Source organism: Callospermophilus lateralis, unplaced genomic scaffold, assembly GCF_048772815.1.
Source record: "Callospermophilus lateralis isolate mCalLat2 unplaced genomic scaffold, mCalLat2.hap1 Scaffold_45, whole genome shotgun sequence".
NCBI classification, from domain to species: domain Eukaryota; kingdom Metazoa; phylum Chordata; class Mammalia; order Rodentia; family Sciuridae; genus Callospermophilus; species Callospermophilus lateralis.
The window spans coordinates 12,018,038-12,032,795 of NW_027514398.1; the positions used below are offsets into that span (position 1 = coordinate 12,018,038).

The following is a 14,758-nucleotide window of genomic DNA, read 5'->3' on the forward strand; positions in this document are numbered from 1 at the left end:
CTTTATAATTGACATAGATATATAATTTATAACTGTGCTCAAATGTAGTTCTATTTCTACCCAGAGAAATACAAGCTGTAGTTGTCAATTTACATAACTTGAGTTTGAATATAACTGAACTACAAAAATCTTCTGATGAAGCTGAGGTTGAATTCTAAAATCTGCCACTTCATTTGGGGAGTGTGGAGTTATCTGTATGCTGGATTCATTACAAGAAATTGATAAGCTTAGATAGCATTTAACTACAAAACATATTTTGTAAATTAAGCTAAATGTTGTACAAAAAAGTGTTGGGGTTTTGGAAACAAGTCATCTAAATTTGATTGAATTCCATTCAAAATAAGTTGTGATCCATAACCAAGTGTTGAACAAATGAAATAGAAAAACATCAAGCTTTGAAGCTACTCATGAATTGCAACTATTAAAAACAAAGCTAGCATACAGAAGGAATCAGATATAGATGACAAGAGCTCAAACTGCATAAAGGACTAAAATGTGAAATTCTGTAATTTTGTCTTAGAAATTGATGTGTGGGATGATCCTTCAAAACTTTAGCCCATAATATTCTTACTAACTTGAGAACTTACCCCACTGAAATGAACTTGTAATGAGTTGGAAGAGATATAAATTCATAATTATCTTCAAACTGTGATAATCTAACAATAGAAATGGAAGCTGCAGTTACCAAAATGTAAAGTTTTTTTACATTAATACACATACATGTATATAAAGGAAGACAGCTAGAGTACATAAAAAAATGCTGTGGCTTTAAGATAATACTAGAAATCAAAAAGTTTTAAAAAAATACCACTGACAAGGTATTTAAGATTTTTATACTGAAACAAAATACCTGAGGTAATCAACTTAAAGGGAGAAAAGGTTTATTTGGGCTTGTGATTTCAGAGGTTCCAGTCCATGATCAGTTGGTTGTGTTACTTTTGGACCTATGGAAGGCAGAACATCATGGCAAGACCACACGGTGGAGGAAACCTACTCACCTCATAAGTACAGAGACAGAAATTGACTTGACTGCAGTCCCACAATCCCCTGGAGGGGTATTTGGCAATGACCTAACTTGCTCTCTCTAGGCCCCACCTATTAAAGGTTCTACCACATCTCAACAGCAACACAGACTGGAAACCAAGCATTTACCACATAAGCCTTTGGGGAACATTTAAAATTCAAACTGTAATAGTGTTAGAACCAGATATGATGAAGACAACAAATAAAATACATAAAAAATATATCAAAAATGATCAGCTTATTATAATGTTCAGGTAAACAATATAAGAAAGTTTTAACTTTATTCTTTAATGTGCACAGATTTTTTGGAAGAAAGTGTTTTATGTTTGAAAATATTTTTTTAGAGAGAGAGAGAGAGAGGGAATATTTTTTTAATATTTATTTTTTAATTTTCGGCAGACACAACATCTTTTTTTATATGCAGTGCTGAGGATCGAACCTGAGCCGCACACATACCAGGCAAGCGCACAACCTCTTAAGCCACATCCTCAGCCCCATTTGTTTAAAAATATTTATTTTCTGTAGTTGTATGGGACACAATAACTTTATTTTATTTATTTGTTTTTATGTGGTGCTGAGGATTGAACCCAGGGTCTTGCACTTGCTAGAGGAGTGCTCTACCACTGAGCCATAATCTTAGCTCCATGAAAATAATTTTAATAGAATATTTTGTAGGTTCACCACTCTTTTTTTAAATAATCTTTTTTCAACTTATTTTTTAGTTGTTAATGGACTTTATTTTATTTATTTATTTATATGCAGTGCTGAGAATCAAAATCAGTGCCTCATACATGCTAGGCAAGTGCTCTACCAATGAGCCACAACCCCAACCCAGTTTACCATTCTTAATGAATTTGTGAGATAATATTTCAAGATATTAAATAATATTAAATGTCCTTTTCACTCTCAAAAGAGCACTTGTTTAGAAAATAAATTACACAGTTCCTTTACTTTTAATTTAGAAGAGAAGTATAACAGAAAAAGAAAAAGAAAAAAAAAAGAAAAATAGCAAATCTAACAATAAAAATAGACTAGGTAACTAGAAAGTACAATTAGCATTGTACTTCCTTGCCAGCATAATTAAACATTGTGGGTAAGATATTTGTTGAAATCCTATTAAATTCATTGTTGAGCTTGTGAAAATCAAAGAATTCTTAGTCCCAAAATGGCAAATAAAACTGGAAACTCAAAAAGTAAAATAGAAAAGTTTGCCATTCTCAAAGATATCTGCCAAACCAAGGAACTTACTCAGCTTAGTAGCCCAAAGTCTACCCAACATGGGGGTTTTTTATAAAAAATTCTCCTCTCCAACAATTATGCTCCGCACATGCTAAAGATATGAAAGTCTTGAAAAACAGTGCTGAGAAGGGGAAGAAAGTTCAACAATATGGAATCTCTGTCTGAATCACATGCAGGTTTGCTGTCTTACTTCTCCATACCCGGGTGGTCTAACATTTTCTGAGCTGAAGGTATAATTTAGATTCTACTCAATTAGCACCTATTAGAACTAAATATGAGGGCTCTGCAAGTAAACCATCCTTATCCCAGGTCTCACAGATAAATTGCCAATGCAAATGAGAATCCCCCAGGAAAAAAATAAACACAAAAGGAACCAGACACCTGGAGAAAGAAACATCAGAAACAATAGCTGGCAGGAAGAGACACAGAAACACAATGACAAACAACAAAGGGTTGATCAACATGTTTAAGGAAATTAATAGGCTTAAAGAAATAAACAACAACAATATGACTAGGAATGACTAATCCTGCTTCAGTATTTTAAAAAAGTAACTGGCTTTACCCTCCAACCTTAAACAACCAGAAAACCAAAGTATAAGAAAAAATGAATACTGGATACCAGGTAACAGGCAATAGAGGAAAGTAACCTTTGAAGGAAGAGAAGTCAATGAGTAGAGCCCTGTTAAGTGGCCCAGCTCACTGCCCAGAGAGTTTGCAGGCCTCCACAAAAGGAAAGAAAACCCAAAGAGAGACAAGAGTCATCTAAAATGAGGGAACAATGGTCAGAATTTGGGGATGCCAAACAGCTAAGTTTGAAACAGCAGAAGGGAGAGAGCTGCGAAGCAAGAGTGAGAGTAAGCACTCAGGAGCTCTTTGGTCCAGCACTGATCTGTATATGTGAGACAATCACCCAGGCCTCCCAAGGAAAGGAGAGTCAGACAATCCTTGAATGTAGCAAGAACTGGGGATAATTTGTGTCCAAGCAGAAAGAATGAGAAAACTTGCTAATACATGGGGCATCTAGAAAGATATTGAGGCCTTAGAAAGATATTGCCTTAATAGTGGGGTCAATTAACCCTAGGCTGCCCTGTACCTGCCTCTGTTAGTCAGCTTTCTATTACTGTAACAGATACCTGAGATAAATCAACTTATAAAGATTCATTTTGTTGATGCTTGGTGAATTTGTGAAAATAACCTGGCAGAGTGAATATATCAGGTTCAGAAAGTAGGGTTATAGTTCAATGCCTCTACATTTCCTACATAGCTGATTTAACCACAAAAATACATAGTTTACACTAGTAGAGAATGGAGCTCTGATGGCCACAAAGTAATCCTGGGGGCACAAAAGTGTCCTTCTGGAAGTAGGGCAGATTCCCAAAAAGTTGAAGGGAGTTATCTGATTCATATGTTACAAAAGATGTAGAGTTCAGAGCAAGTAGGCTCAATTCAAATTCATGAAAACAAATAAGAAACCCAAAGAAAAAGACTTTACCATTATCATGATGTTCTTATATTTATTTGTTTATATAACTGCATCCCCTATCATATAAGTTTCTATAACAAAATACTTATAGAATGTCATAGCTGTTAGAGGACAGAAACAATTTTTCTGGAGCCACAAATTGACAGGGAGGAAGAGTATCAGAGAAGGCTTTGTGGAGGAGATATACTTAAGATAAGCCAAAAGAATAAGCAGAAAGGAATGCAAGGTTATTTAATATTAGAAAATTAATTTAATGATTAATAATAGTCTGCCATATTAAATGATAAAAGAAAGAAAACCACATGATCATCTCATTAGGTGCAGAAATTGGTTGGATAAAATTCAACAACTGGTTTTAAATAATCTTTTAGAAATTCATAAGTAGATTAACAAAAAAATTGTGATATCCCTTGAATGGGAAAATCATATGGTAATGAGAATTAATGACCTATAACCATGCACATCAAAATGAAATGCTGAGTTATAAAAAGGCCAACAAGAGAGTACAATTCCATTTCAACAAAGATGAAAAACAAATAAAATTAAATCTATTTTTACGGACACATATTTAGGTGGTAAAATAGTAAGCAAGGGAATTACAACCACAAAATTCAGCATAGTGATCACCTTTGGGACAGGCAGGAGAGGGAGGGAATCACAGAAGAGTACCTGGAAGCCTTGTAGGGCATTGAAATGTCTTATTCCCTAATCTACACGATAGTCACACAGATATTTGTTATTCTGTAGACTGGTCAGATGTACAAATAAACAGAAATTCACTCATGGAGAAAGGATACACTGCGTGTGTGTGTGTGTGTGTGTGTGTGTGTGTGTTTGTGTGTGTGTGTGTGTGTGTTTTGCATTTGCATCCAAGGCAAGTGCTCTAGCACTGCGGTACATTCCAGCCCTTAATATTCTTTTGGATAGCTATTTACTTACCTCTTGATGAATAAGTGAATAAATGAAAGTAGAAGAAATAACATCATCAAAGCACACAGGATGAGGGGGGTAAGGGGTGTTCAGTATTCTCTCCATGGTTTCTATCACCAGAAAGGTGGGTGCAACCCAAATTAGAAAGCATGTCATAGTTCAGGAAAGAATTTTAATAGGAAGTGGTTCAGGTTTAAGAGAGGGGGCAAATTGGATGCATTCCGGGGCATTCTGGCAGCTGTGTGAAGAAAAGATGAAATTAAAATCACTGCCTTTACCGAAAAGAATCCCTAGGAGCTGCAGAGAATGCTACTAGCTCCCTACTGCCCTGTGCACAGCGGGCTAGCATCTGACCATGCTGTTGTGCCCACGCACCTGGTAGAAAGAATCCGGAGGAGCAGGAGACTGCAATGATAGGCCCTGGAAAACCAAGAAATGGAGCACCCAGGCAGAATGGAGAAAGACCACCTTTTCGGAGGAGGTGAAGGCCACCAGACTGCTGAGGGACAGGTCTGCTGACTTGCCCCTAATTTTCAATGGCCATACCCAATATGCAGATTGATGATGGAATGGGTGGAGATGGAGATGATATGGAAATGTTCATGGAGGAGATGAGAGAAATCAAGAGAAAACTTAGGTAGCTGTAGTTGAGGAATTGTCCCCATATTTTTATGGGGCAACTCTCTAATCACTAAGATCATCAAGATAAATTTTTCCTTATGCCTTGACTTCTGCCATTTTCCATGTGATTAATACTGTGATTCCTACTGTTTTTCTTTTCCTTGTAATTTCCTGATGTGTCTTTACTGATCCATTTGCTGTGAACCTTATGTTATTTCTATGTGTCAAGTTGGGTCTTGCATTTCTAGCTTCTGAGTCAAGATTGCCTTTGCCCAGTCTAAGTTTCTGTCAGCAGTAGAGTTTTACTCATTTGCATGGAAACATGTAAAATTAATAAAGCAGTTAAAAAGCAATCTAAACAAAAAACAAAACAAACAAATAAACAAACAAAAAACCAGAATCCTCAAAAGGAAACTGGATGTAGTATGCACCATTATGAAAAGGAACAGTGAATTTTGTTCAGGAAACAACATGAGAATACCCTATAGTGCAAATGACAATTGCATTTAGTCCCTAACATGGAATGTTGGGTTTGGGCTCACGTACTACAAGGTCTACTGGGAGAAATAAAACTTGATAAATGGTTTGAAAAAAAATGCTGACGTGGTTTTTAAAGAGCTGACATATTTAACCCTTAGAAACACTGGCATGCCAGGACACAAAGCTAAGAAATGTATGCTTATAAATGGGGGGACCAAAACCTGGACACAGATTCACTTGATCTCACTGGTAAGGACTAGGAGAGGCAGGGGTGAGAAAGACAAGCAAAAATGTAACTATGGTCATTGCCCTTAAAGGCTGAATATTGGCAAGTCTCTTAAAGCCTAGGATTCCTTGATCTAGTAACAAATTTACTATAATGATATTTATTTCTTTGGATGTCTCTTTATTATATTGAAATGAAATCCAGCTCTATTTTAGTTAGAGTTCCTAGGCACATTAGACAATTTGGTACAACTTAACAGCTTCTCGAGTATAACTATCTGAAAACTGTTCAATTACACACAGAATGAACTATCACCTCATTTGCATGGACGAAAAAAATCTATTAATGCTCAATTGAGCCTGAACCAGTGGTAAAACAGGTGAGAATTTATGGTTGGATAATCTGATTGAAGCTCTATTAATGTTCAAGACAGTTTCTAAATGAATTAAGCCCCAACTCATTTGTATGCCCCATCCCTTCAAATGCCTAATTGTGCCTAAATCAAGCTATCCTTGAGTAATTATGCAGCCCTCGGGGTGCCCCAGGGCATCTTGGGCTTTCTGTGCACTGGCCCAGACTAACCCAAAGCCCTCCTCCTTTGGCTGTTTTCTTTCTGGTAGCAAAGTGACTTGTGATATGATGATTAGTTATCATTAAAGATAACAATTAGCTTTGGATTCAGAGTCTTGCATTTGGCTCAGTAGTTTATCATGATTTGTGTCAGGCATTCTCAACATCAACACAGTGAATGGCAGAGCATTGTGAATGGCTCAGACTTTGAAAGGATGGAGTATGGGGAAACAGGGAAACAGATGAGTATGGGTAAGTGGGTGAGTACGGTAAGGAGAGAACGGGAGTCACCCACTCTGTCCAGGAAGACTTTACTACAGTCATTGAGGGTCCCTCTTCCTCTCCAGGCACCTTCTTTCCCTTCTTTCTTTGCCTGGTATGCCCATGTTATCAGGCATTTCACTTGAGTGTTTAATATCTGTATCCCTGTTATATCATAAGTTGCCAAGAGTGGAAATCATTTGCTTTGGTCCCAGTGCCTTATATACTGTAGGGGCCTAATAAATATTTTCAAATGAACAAGTGCGTGACATGAGTAAATGGACACAATAACTTTTATTTCTGCTCTACATTTCTCAAGTGGAATTCCTGTGTATGTCTTGTAGCCTTGGTTGGACTTGATGGAATCAGTTCCTTAAACTCCTCAACTAGTTCCTTTGGTCCAGAATGCTCCTTGCTAATCAGAGCAGCATTGAGCTCTGTAAATCATGGAGTTACATTTCATGAACCACAAGGGATATAAACTGAAAGGTGAAATCTGTATCACTCGAGTTAGCCCTGAAAATGTCATTGGAAGAAACCTGTCTCTTATTAAATCCAAAACAGGTAAGATTTTACTTAACTTTCATGACACATCAACAGATCTGGCAGGGCACCTGAGAAGTACTTGGCTAAAATTTAAAGGACATAGTCTATGAAAAAAAAATGTGTCTTTAAAAGTATTTGAATCATGCCCCAGTCAGTGGGATATACAAACACAACTGGAAGTTCAGCAACATCTGACCCCTAATCCCTGGCTCATTTTCATACCCGAAGGACTCATGCAGGGTGGAGTAATAGGCCTCCTTAAATTGTTATTTCAGTCTTATATAGAATAAGACTGAAAACATATGAATCAGGGGGTTGGGGTTGTGGCTCAGTGGTAGAGCACTTGCCTTGCATGCATGAGGCATCACATAATAAAATAAATAAAATAAAAATATTGTATTCATCTACAACTAAAAAAAGATTATATGAATACATGAGGGTTCCTTTTTAAAAAAATAGATATATTTTTAGATGTTGATGGACCTTTATTTTATTCATCTATTTATATGTGGTGCTGAGAATTGAATTCAGTGCCTCACACATGCTTGGCAAGCGCTCTACCATTGAGCCACAACCCCACTCATGAGTGTTCTATTTTAATAAAAGAAAATTATAATATACTTGGCTAAAAGAGATACACACTTCTTAAGTCAATGAGTGCATAAAAATATGAGACTAATATTTTATATGAGACAAATCTGGCTTTTAACATTTCAGAACATATTGAAACAATTATCTCTTTGTCTTTGAAGTCAAAGGCAAAAAGCAAATGTTAAAACGATTATCTTTTTGCCTCTTCTTTAAAGAGGCTCACAGACTTTGTCTCAGGGGGACCTATGATATATTTTGGAGGTGGATAAGTAGTAATGTGAACTCTAATTTTGCTGGTGGAGACATGAAAAGCTCAGGGAGAGTCTTGGGGTATACGGAAGTCAGCAATGGTGCCCTCAGTAGAATCACCATGCCCTGGACTCAGCTCAACATAGGCTCCCCTGACCCAGGTCATAATCCAGCTCTTTAAGAAACCACAGCTATACAACTCCACCTACTTCTTTGGAAGATTTGTCTGAAGAATGTTCACAAATTCCTATTGGGAGATTGACTATTTTAATCTGCTGACCGTGGACATTCCAAAAGCTTCTATTATTAGCCAAATGTTTGCAGAGGCTCACTATCTCACACTCTGACAGCCCTGCCATCATTCTCACCTCTCCCTTATCCCTTCCCTACCTTGCCTGTACTAAGCAAAGCTTCAAGACACAGCCTGGGTGATAACCTCTCCAAATGACAGATGTCTGTTCACTGAGGAACACCTCGACACCCCTAGTGGACACCACCACGCGTGGAGGGGAGAGATGGAAACTGTCTTATCAGTCAGCTGTGCCCAGTGCCCACTTTTCCAGTGTGGGAAATGGTTCCTTTTTTTTTCTGCTGGAGCCACTGACCAGGTAAAGCAGGAGGGCTTTGTGGTTAGTAGTCCTGTAATTATAGAATAATTCAGTTTTTCCATCAATGGGGAATGTAAAAAAAACAAAAAAAAAAAAAAAAAAAAAAACCCTCCATAACTTTTAGGCTCTTAAATGAGAAAGATTAATTAAAAAAATAGATTAGAGAAAATGGCTGAGATTTGTTGAGTTCCTCTGTTGGGGTTCCCAGTATATGATACTCGAATACTAGGTTCCATTGATGGCCACTTGATGAGTTTTACTGGAGTTCTACTTCCTAACCTTCTCCGTTGAAACTTGAACACAAGCCCTAGGTCAGAAGAGTCTCCTTGATTCCAACATGCTTATTTAATATTTCTGATTCAGTCCAGATCAGTGATTGGGCCCTGAGTGGGAGATTTCCTTTCCCTCTTTTATCTTCTTTATTTCATGTTCCTCACTTTCATAAGTACCTGGCAGTTAGTTGGTCCCAGCTTGGCAATCACAGAAACAGGCAAGACCAGGAGACTGGCCTGATCATCTCGTCAAGCTGGCCACCATTGCTTCCATCTGGTAGATCTATGCTTTCACTTGCAATCAAGGTCACATTTAAATTTTGGTCATGCCTCATTTGTTATTTAGACAAGGATTGATTAAGTACCAACATTCTAGACACTGTATTGAGTAGCAGTGATATTGGGAGGCAGGAGGTAGTTCTGTTCTAGCTGTATAAACTTGGACAAGTAACTCCATTTCTCTGTGTCTAAGTTTCCTCCTCTGGAATATGAGAATAACCATCATGGTGCCTGTGTCCTGGATAGTTGACAGAATTAAATAAACATAAAACCTTTTGAATAGCTTCTGGTACACTGTACGAGAACAAGTCTTTAAATTAGGAACCTCTATTCTATTGGAAAGATCAAGAAAAAATTCCCTCTCTTCTTGATGCCTTTTTAGTTATCTCTTCTCATGGGAAAAAAATCTTACTGCTGAGGGTGGTAAATACAACCCTGAGCATGTACAGCCAAACTCATCTGTCTGTCTCTTTCTGCCTACACTTCAACCTCCCTTCTCCACCACAGCCAGTGGGTTTGGGTGTGGTTGTTCTGCCAACCTAATTCTGCCCTTTCCCAAGTTCCTGGATCTGTACATGAAGGGGCAGAAAGAAGCCTCTTACTCTGATAGGATTAAGAGAATGTGGGGTTTTAATTCCAGACACACTTTTGTATCTATTGGATAGCTGGTTCAGAATCTAGAAAGAAAAGACATTGATTATTAACCTCATAAGTGGCACTAAAGAAAAATAAACATGAAAAGCCAAAAGGGAAATGAAGATGTTTCCTGATCCAGTCCTCAGATTGTTGTGTCACATTATCCAACAGGGACCAGCTGTGGTGGACAGAGAAAAAGACAAGCCACAGTGACTTGCTGCAAAGAGGTTCTGTTTGAGTTGGGGGCCTATTATTCTGCTCCCAATTCAGTGAAAGAATAGTGCTCTTGAGAATAAAAATGATGACCTGTGTAGTTCACCTGTCGAACCACGCATGGGTTCAACAACCAGTGGATTCTCAAATGGTGCCATTGCTCCAGGACTGACTTGCAGAGAATGAGCCAGGCAGTTAATTTACTGACAATTACTGCTTGGGTTGTTATGAAAGTAATAACAATCTTTGGAAATTTACATAATTAAATATGAAAATACCACTAGCCAGGGAAGCAAACAGCTATGAGGTGAGAATAAAAGAAAGTGATAGTAAAGGATAGGAAAGGCAGCAGAATACAACAGACCCTAGTATGGCAATATATAAATCAATGGAAGTGTAACTGATGTGATTCTGCAATTTGTATACGGGGTAAAAATGGGAGTTCATAACCCACTTGAATCAAAGTGTGAAATATGATATATCAAGAACTATGTAATGTTTTGAACAACCAACAATAAAAAAAAATTATTGATACAAATTAAAATTTCCTGTTTTTTTTAAAAAAAAATAAAAGAAAGTGAGAATGCTAAAAATTTCATTAAAAATGGGACTTCTATGTCCTAGAGACATTCTGAGCTAATTCTCTCTTCATCCTGTCATTAAGATGTTCAAAAATGAATGTTTTTGGAGCAGCAATGCTAAGAATTTTCGTTGCTGTAGTTGCCTGGCAACCTGAGGCTTTGGTTATTTTATTTCTAAACAGGGAATTCTATAAACTGATATCTAGAGTTTGTGCAAATAATTCTAAATTGATGTTCTCTCTGTAAATCAACAAGAGATAATCTAACATTAATGTACATTTAAAGGGGGCTAAATATGCACGTGTGTGTGTGTCTGCCTCATACATGAAGATTCTTGCACAGAGTTTCTGCCCATCTCATGCTATCTTAAGTAAGTTTGGAGAATGAGTATTTGCATTTTTCTGGTAAATATTAATTTAATTTTATGGTACATGTAAATAATCAAGTCCAGTAGGACAGGTCTTTGGAGCCAGGGGAACTGAAGGTTGTAGCTAACAGTAACCTTGAGCCACTTTTCTCCAGCCTTCTAGACTCTGAGTGGGTTTCCAGTTCTGAGGGTGCACAGCTGATCCCAAAAGCTAAATGGATACTTGGAGGAGGTGTTTCTCCTGGCAAGGCAGAGGACCACCTGCATGCTTCAGAGAGGGGCATCCTGCAAATTCCTTGGGAATTTTAGGCTTGCTGCTGCAGGTGTATACCATCTCGTGCTGAAGAGCCGTTAACAATTTGAAAAAGCTGCCTTTGTGATAAAATGTCATTTCCTTGGAGTAACTGACTTGAATCTACAGTTTCTAGTGCTACCTGCTGGTTTGAGTGAATTGCTGTGCTATGAAAGCTGCTGTGTTCTTACACACGACCTGGTTCCTGACCCCTCACTAAAGCCTTTGGAGGAAAAGTGTTCCCATTACAGAGCTGTGCAAGGACATCCTTATTGCTCTGGCAGGATAGAGGTTTCTGCTGTGGGTAGTTTTGCTTACAGTCTGAAGCTCATGACAATAGACTGTCTTAGGATCCACGTGCTTTCTCAAAGTTATTGGACCATGGAGAGAAGGAGGTGAAGTCAGTACAGCTGCCTGGGCCCAAAGCACATCTGTGACTGATCTAGACAAACAAGGATTAGGACTCTGGTCTGCACCACAGACCAAACCCATAAAAAAGGGGAACTGAGCATCACTTACATCATAGGATGGTTATGCAGTACCATTTTGTAAGTTGCCTGGAAAGAGCATGTCACACAGACACAGCATGAGAGGGTCACAGAGTCATTTTCCATGATGTCTTATTAAATGGGAGCCAAAATACTATCAAATATCTGTTGTTTAGAAACAAGAGTGTGAGCATCCTGTTGGCAAATAAGCAAACAGATTTGAAATCAGTTAAGGCTCAGACATACCCAGATATAAATTACTTAAGTAACAAAGTCATGTTGTCTTTCAGGAAAAGCTCTCAGAATTCACTCAAGGACAGTTTGAAATAGGCTTTTCAAGAACAGATATGAAAAGAAGCGGCCAGCTCATAGGGTCAATGGCCTCTGGATATCACAAGTGCAAAGACCCCTCAATAGAGCATAACTCCCCTGAGACATGTGACCTGTGACAAGGCACAATGACCATCCACCCTATGCAAAACAAAATAAAACCTAAAACTGGACTGCAGGCCTAGCTGAGTAGCTCAGTGATAGAGTGCTCGCCTAGCCTATGTGAGGCTCTGGGGTCATCACCAGCACTGCAGTGCAAAAGAAAAAACACCTAAAACGTCTCCCTCTCATCATTCAACCAACAAGCAGCTTCTCCCTTCTTCCTTCCCATGGACTCCCCTGCTACCAACAATCAGCAGATAAAAAAACTTTCTTTTTAAATTTCCTGTTCACTTGAGAGTTGGCCTTTAATAAAAAGTTTTTTTTTTTCTTTTTTAAAAACCAGGTGCCAGAGAATTGGCTTTTGTGTAAGCTGGGCAGCAGCTCCCTGCTCAGTATCAGATTATGAGACCTACTAAGGCAATTGTTTTTCCAAATGGAGTAAATAGGGCCTGAAGTGTCACAATGTGAAGGATATGCTTCTTAAGGGTTTATACCCTTCATAAAACAACATCTAAAATGGACCAAAAATTCTCTTTTCAGAGAATTAAGTTATGGTGAGCCTTCAGAAGAACTGGGACATAGTAGCATTTCTTTAATATATCTTTATTTTATTTGTTTCTATTTTTATGTGGTATGGGGGATAGAACCTAGTGCCTCATGCATGCTAGGCAATTGCTGCACCACTGAGCCACAACCCTGGCCCCATAACAGCATTTTTGCTAAAGCTAAGTTCACCCTGACACATTCTTTCAGTGGCCCTTCTGGGGACCAAACCTAATGGTATGGACCTAGGACCCTGGTCTATGGCATAAGAATTTATGTCAATGACCCTGTTTTTTATTTTATTTTTTAAACCATCAAATGGGAAGACCCCTAGCACCTTGTTGCCCAAGAAGTGGTAAGGAATAGCAAACAACCATAATGAATGAGCCTGAAGGAAATTTGCAAATGTGCTGTCAAAATGCTCAGGACAAGGACAGATTTTCCTGGTCATGAGGTTTCACCAAAGTTAGAGAGTAATTTGTGCAGCCTGTCAGTGCAGAACTGATTAGGGGGTTGGAGTCTTTTGTGGTCTCCCTGACTTCCCTGCATGCCTTTCTGAATGATGTCACCATTTAGGATTAATTTATGGCTTCGGGATTGGCCAGGAAGTCCGTGCTGTGCAATGGCTGAGGTTGGGAGCCTGTTCCACGCCTGCATCTGTCATTTGCAAAGGCAATATCATTTGCAAACTCAGAACCATTCAGGGCACATCTAGGGTGCTTGTGGGAGCACTGGGATGGGTAATGAATCCGAACTCACTTTCTGGCTTACTCACATGACAAATCGTCTGGTACAGTGATGAAGAGAAATGAAGACAGGCTATATCCCCTCTGTGCACATTCCAGTTAATTTCCCAGAAGCAAGTGCTACTAATGCAGGTTCCAAGCACAGAGTTGTCTAGGGTGACAAATGAAGAAGCAGTGGGATTTTTGTGTTTTGGTCAGGTGGGGGAGGGTAAAAGATATGAGTTTGATTTTCTGTTTTTTTTTTTCTTTTCCCCCAGCAAGTGAGAAGAAAAAAAGAAACTGTATGGGTAAGAAACTTCCCCTTTAGAAGGAACCAATGCAAAGACTAAGTTTGACACCCTGAAAGGTGTTTATTATGCTAACAAAATGCTGCATAATGTGGCTTCAGAGCACTGATGGAATTGGTAAAAAAATCTGGGCCATCCTGCTGTGCCAGATACCCCTGCTGTGCAGAGCAAGGCAGCTAATATATTATAGAGCTTGATGAAAAGGGGGAGCAGGTCAGCCACGTGGGCTCAGAGCTGCCAAGGTCTCTGAAACTGTAAAAAGTGATGCAGTTTGATCCTGCCACCAACTGGCTGGGTGATTTGAGTAAATCTTTGTCTTATCTTTCTGTGCCCTGAAAGAGGATAGTTTCTAGTTGATTAATCACTTTGCAAATACAATGTGCAGACACCAAATATTGAAAAAATTGCCATGGCTGAGAATCTGAGAAAATGTTATGGCAAAGATCTTTCAAAGCTTATGAATAACAATGGACTGTAAGGACCTAGGGAGGGTACTAAGGACCAAGGGAGGGTAGTAAGGCTAGAGGAATGAAAGAACAAATGTACTAGCTAATGGGGGTTTGGGGAAAGACATTGCTAGCTGGCTTGTGAAGCTGCAATGTTACCATAACTCATCAGTGGGCTGCCCAACAAGCTCTTGGTGATATAAGTGAGGTAGAGAAAGGACAGCTGATAGAAGTGTGTGCCTGGAGACCAATGGTTCCACCAGTTATCCTGATACCAGGGAATAACTCCATCACTGTGTCTCCTGCAGACACAGCATTTATATTAAGTCTATGCTTCACATACACATAG

General features: G+C 38.7%; 2 pseudogenes; one reads left to right on the forward strand and one right to left on the reverse strand.

Annotated features, from left to right (window-relative positions):
* LOC143388970 (kinesin-like protein KIF26B) overlaps positions 1-14,758 on the reverse strand; it is a 186,538-nt pseudogene that overhangs the window by 63,582 nt on the left and 108,198 nt on the right.
* LOC143388868 (protein BEX3-like) lies at positions 5,105-5,403 on the forward strand (annotated as a pseudogene).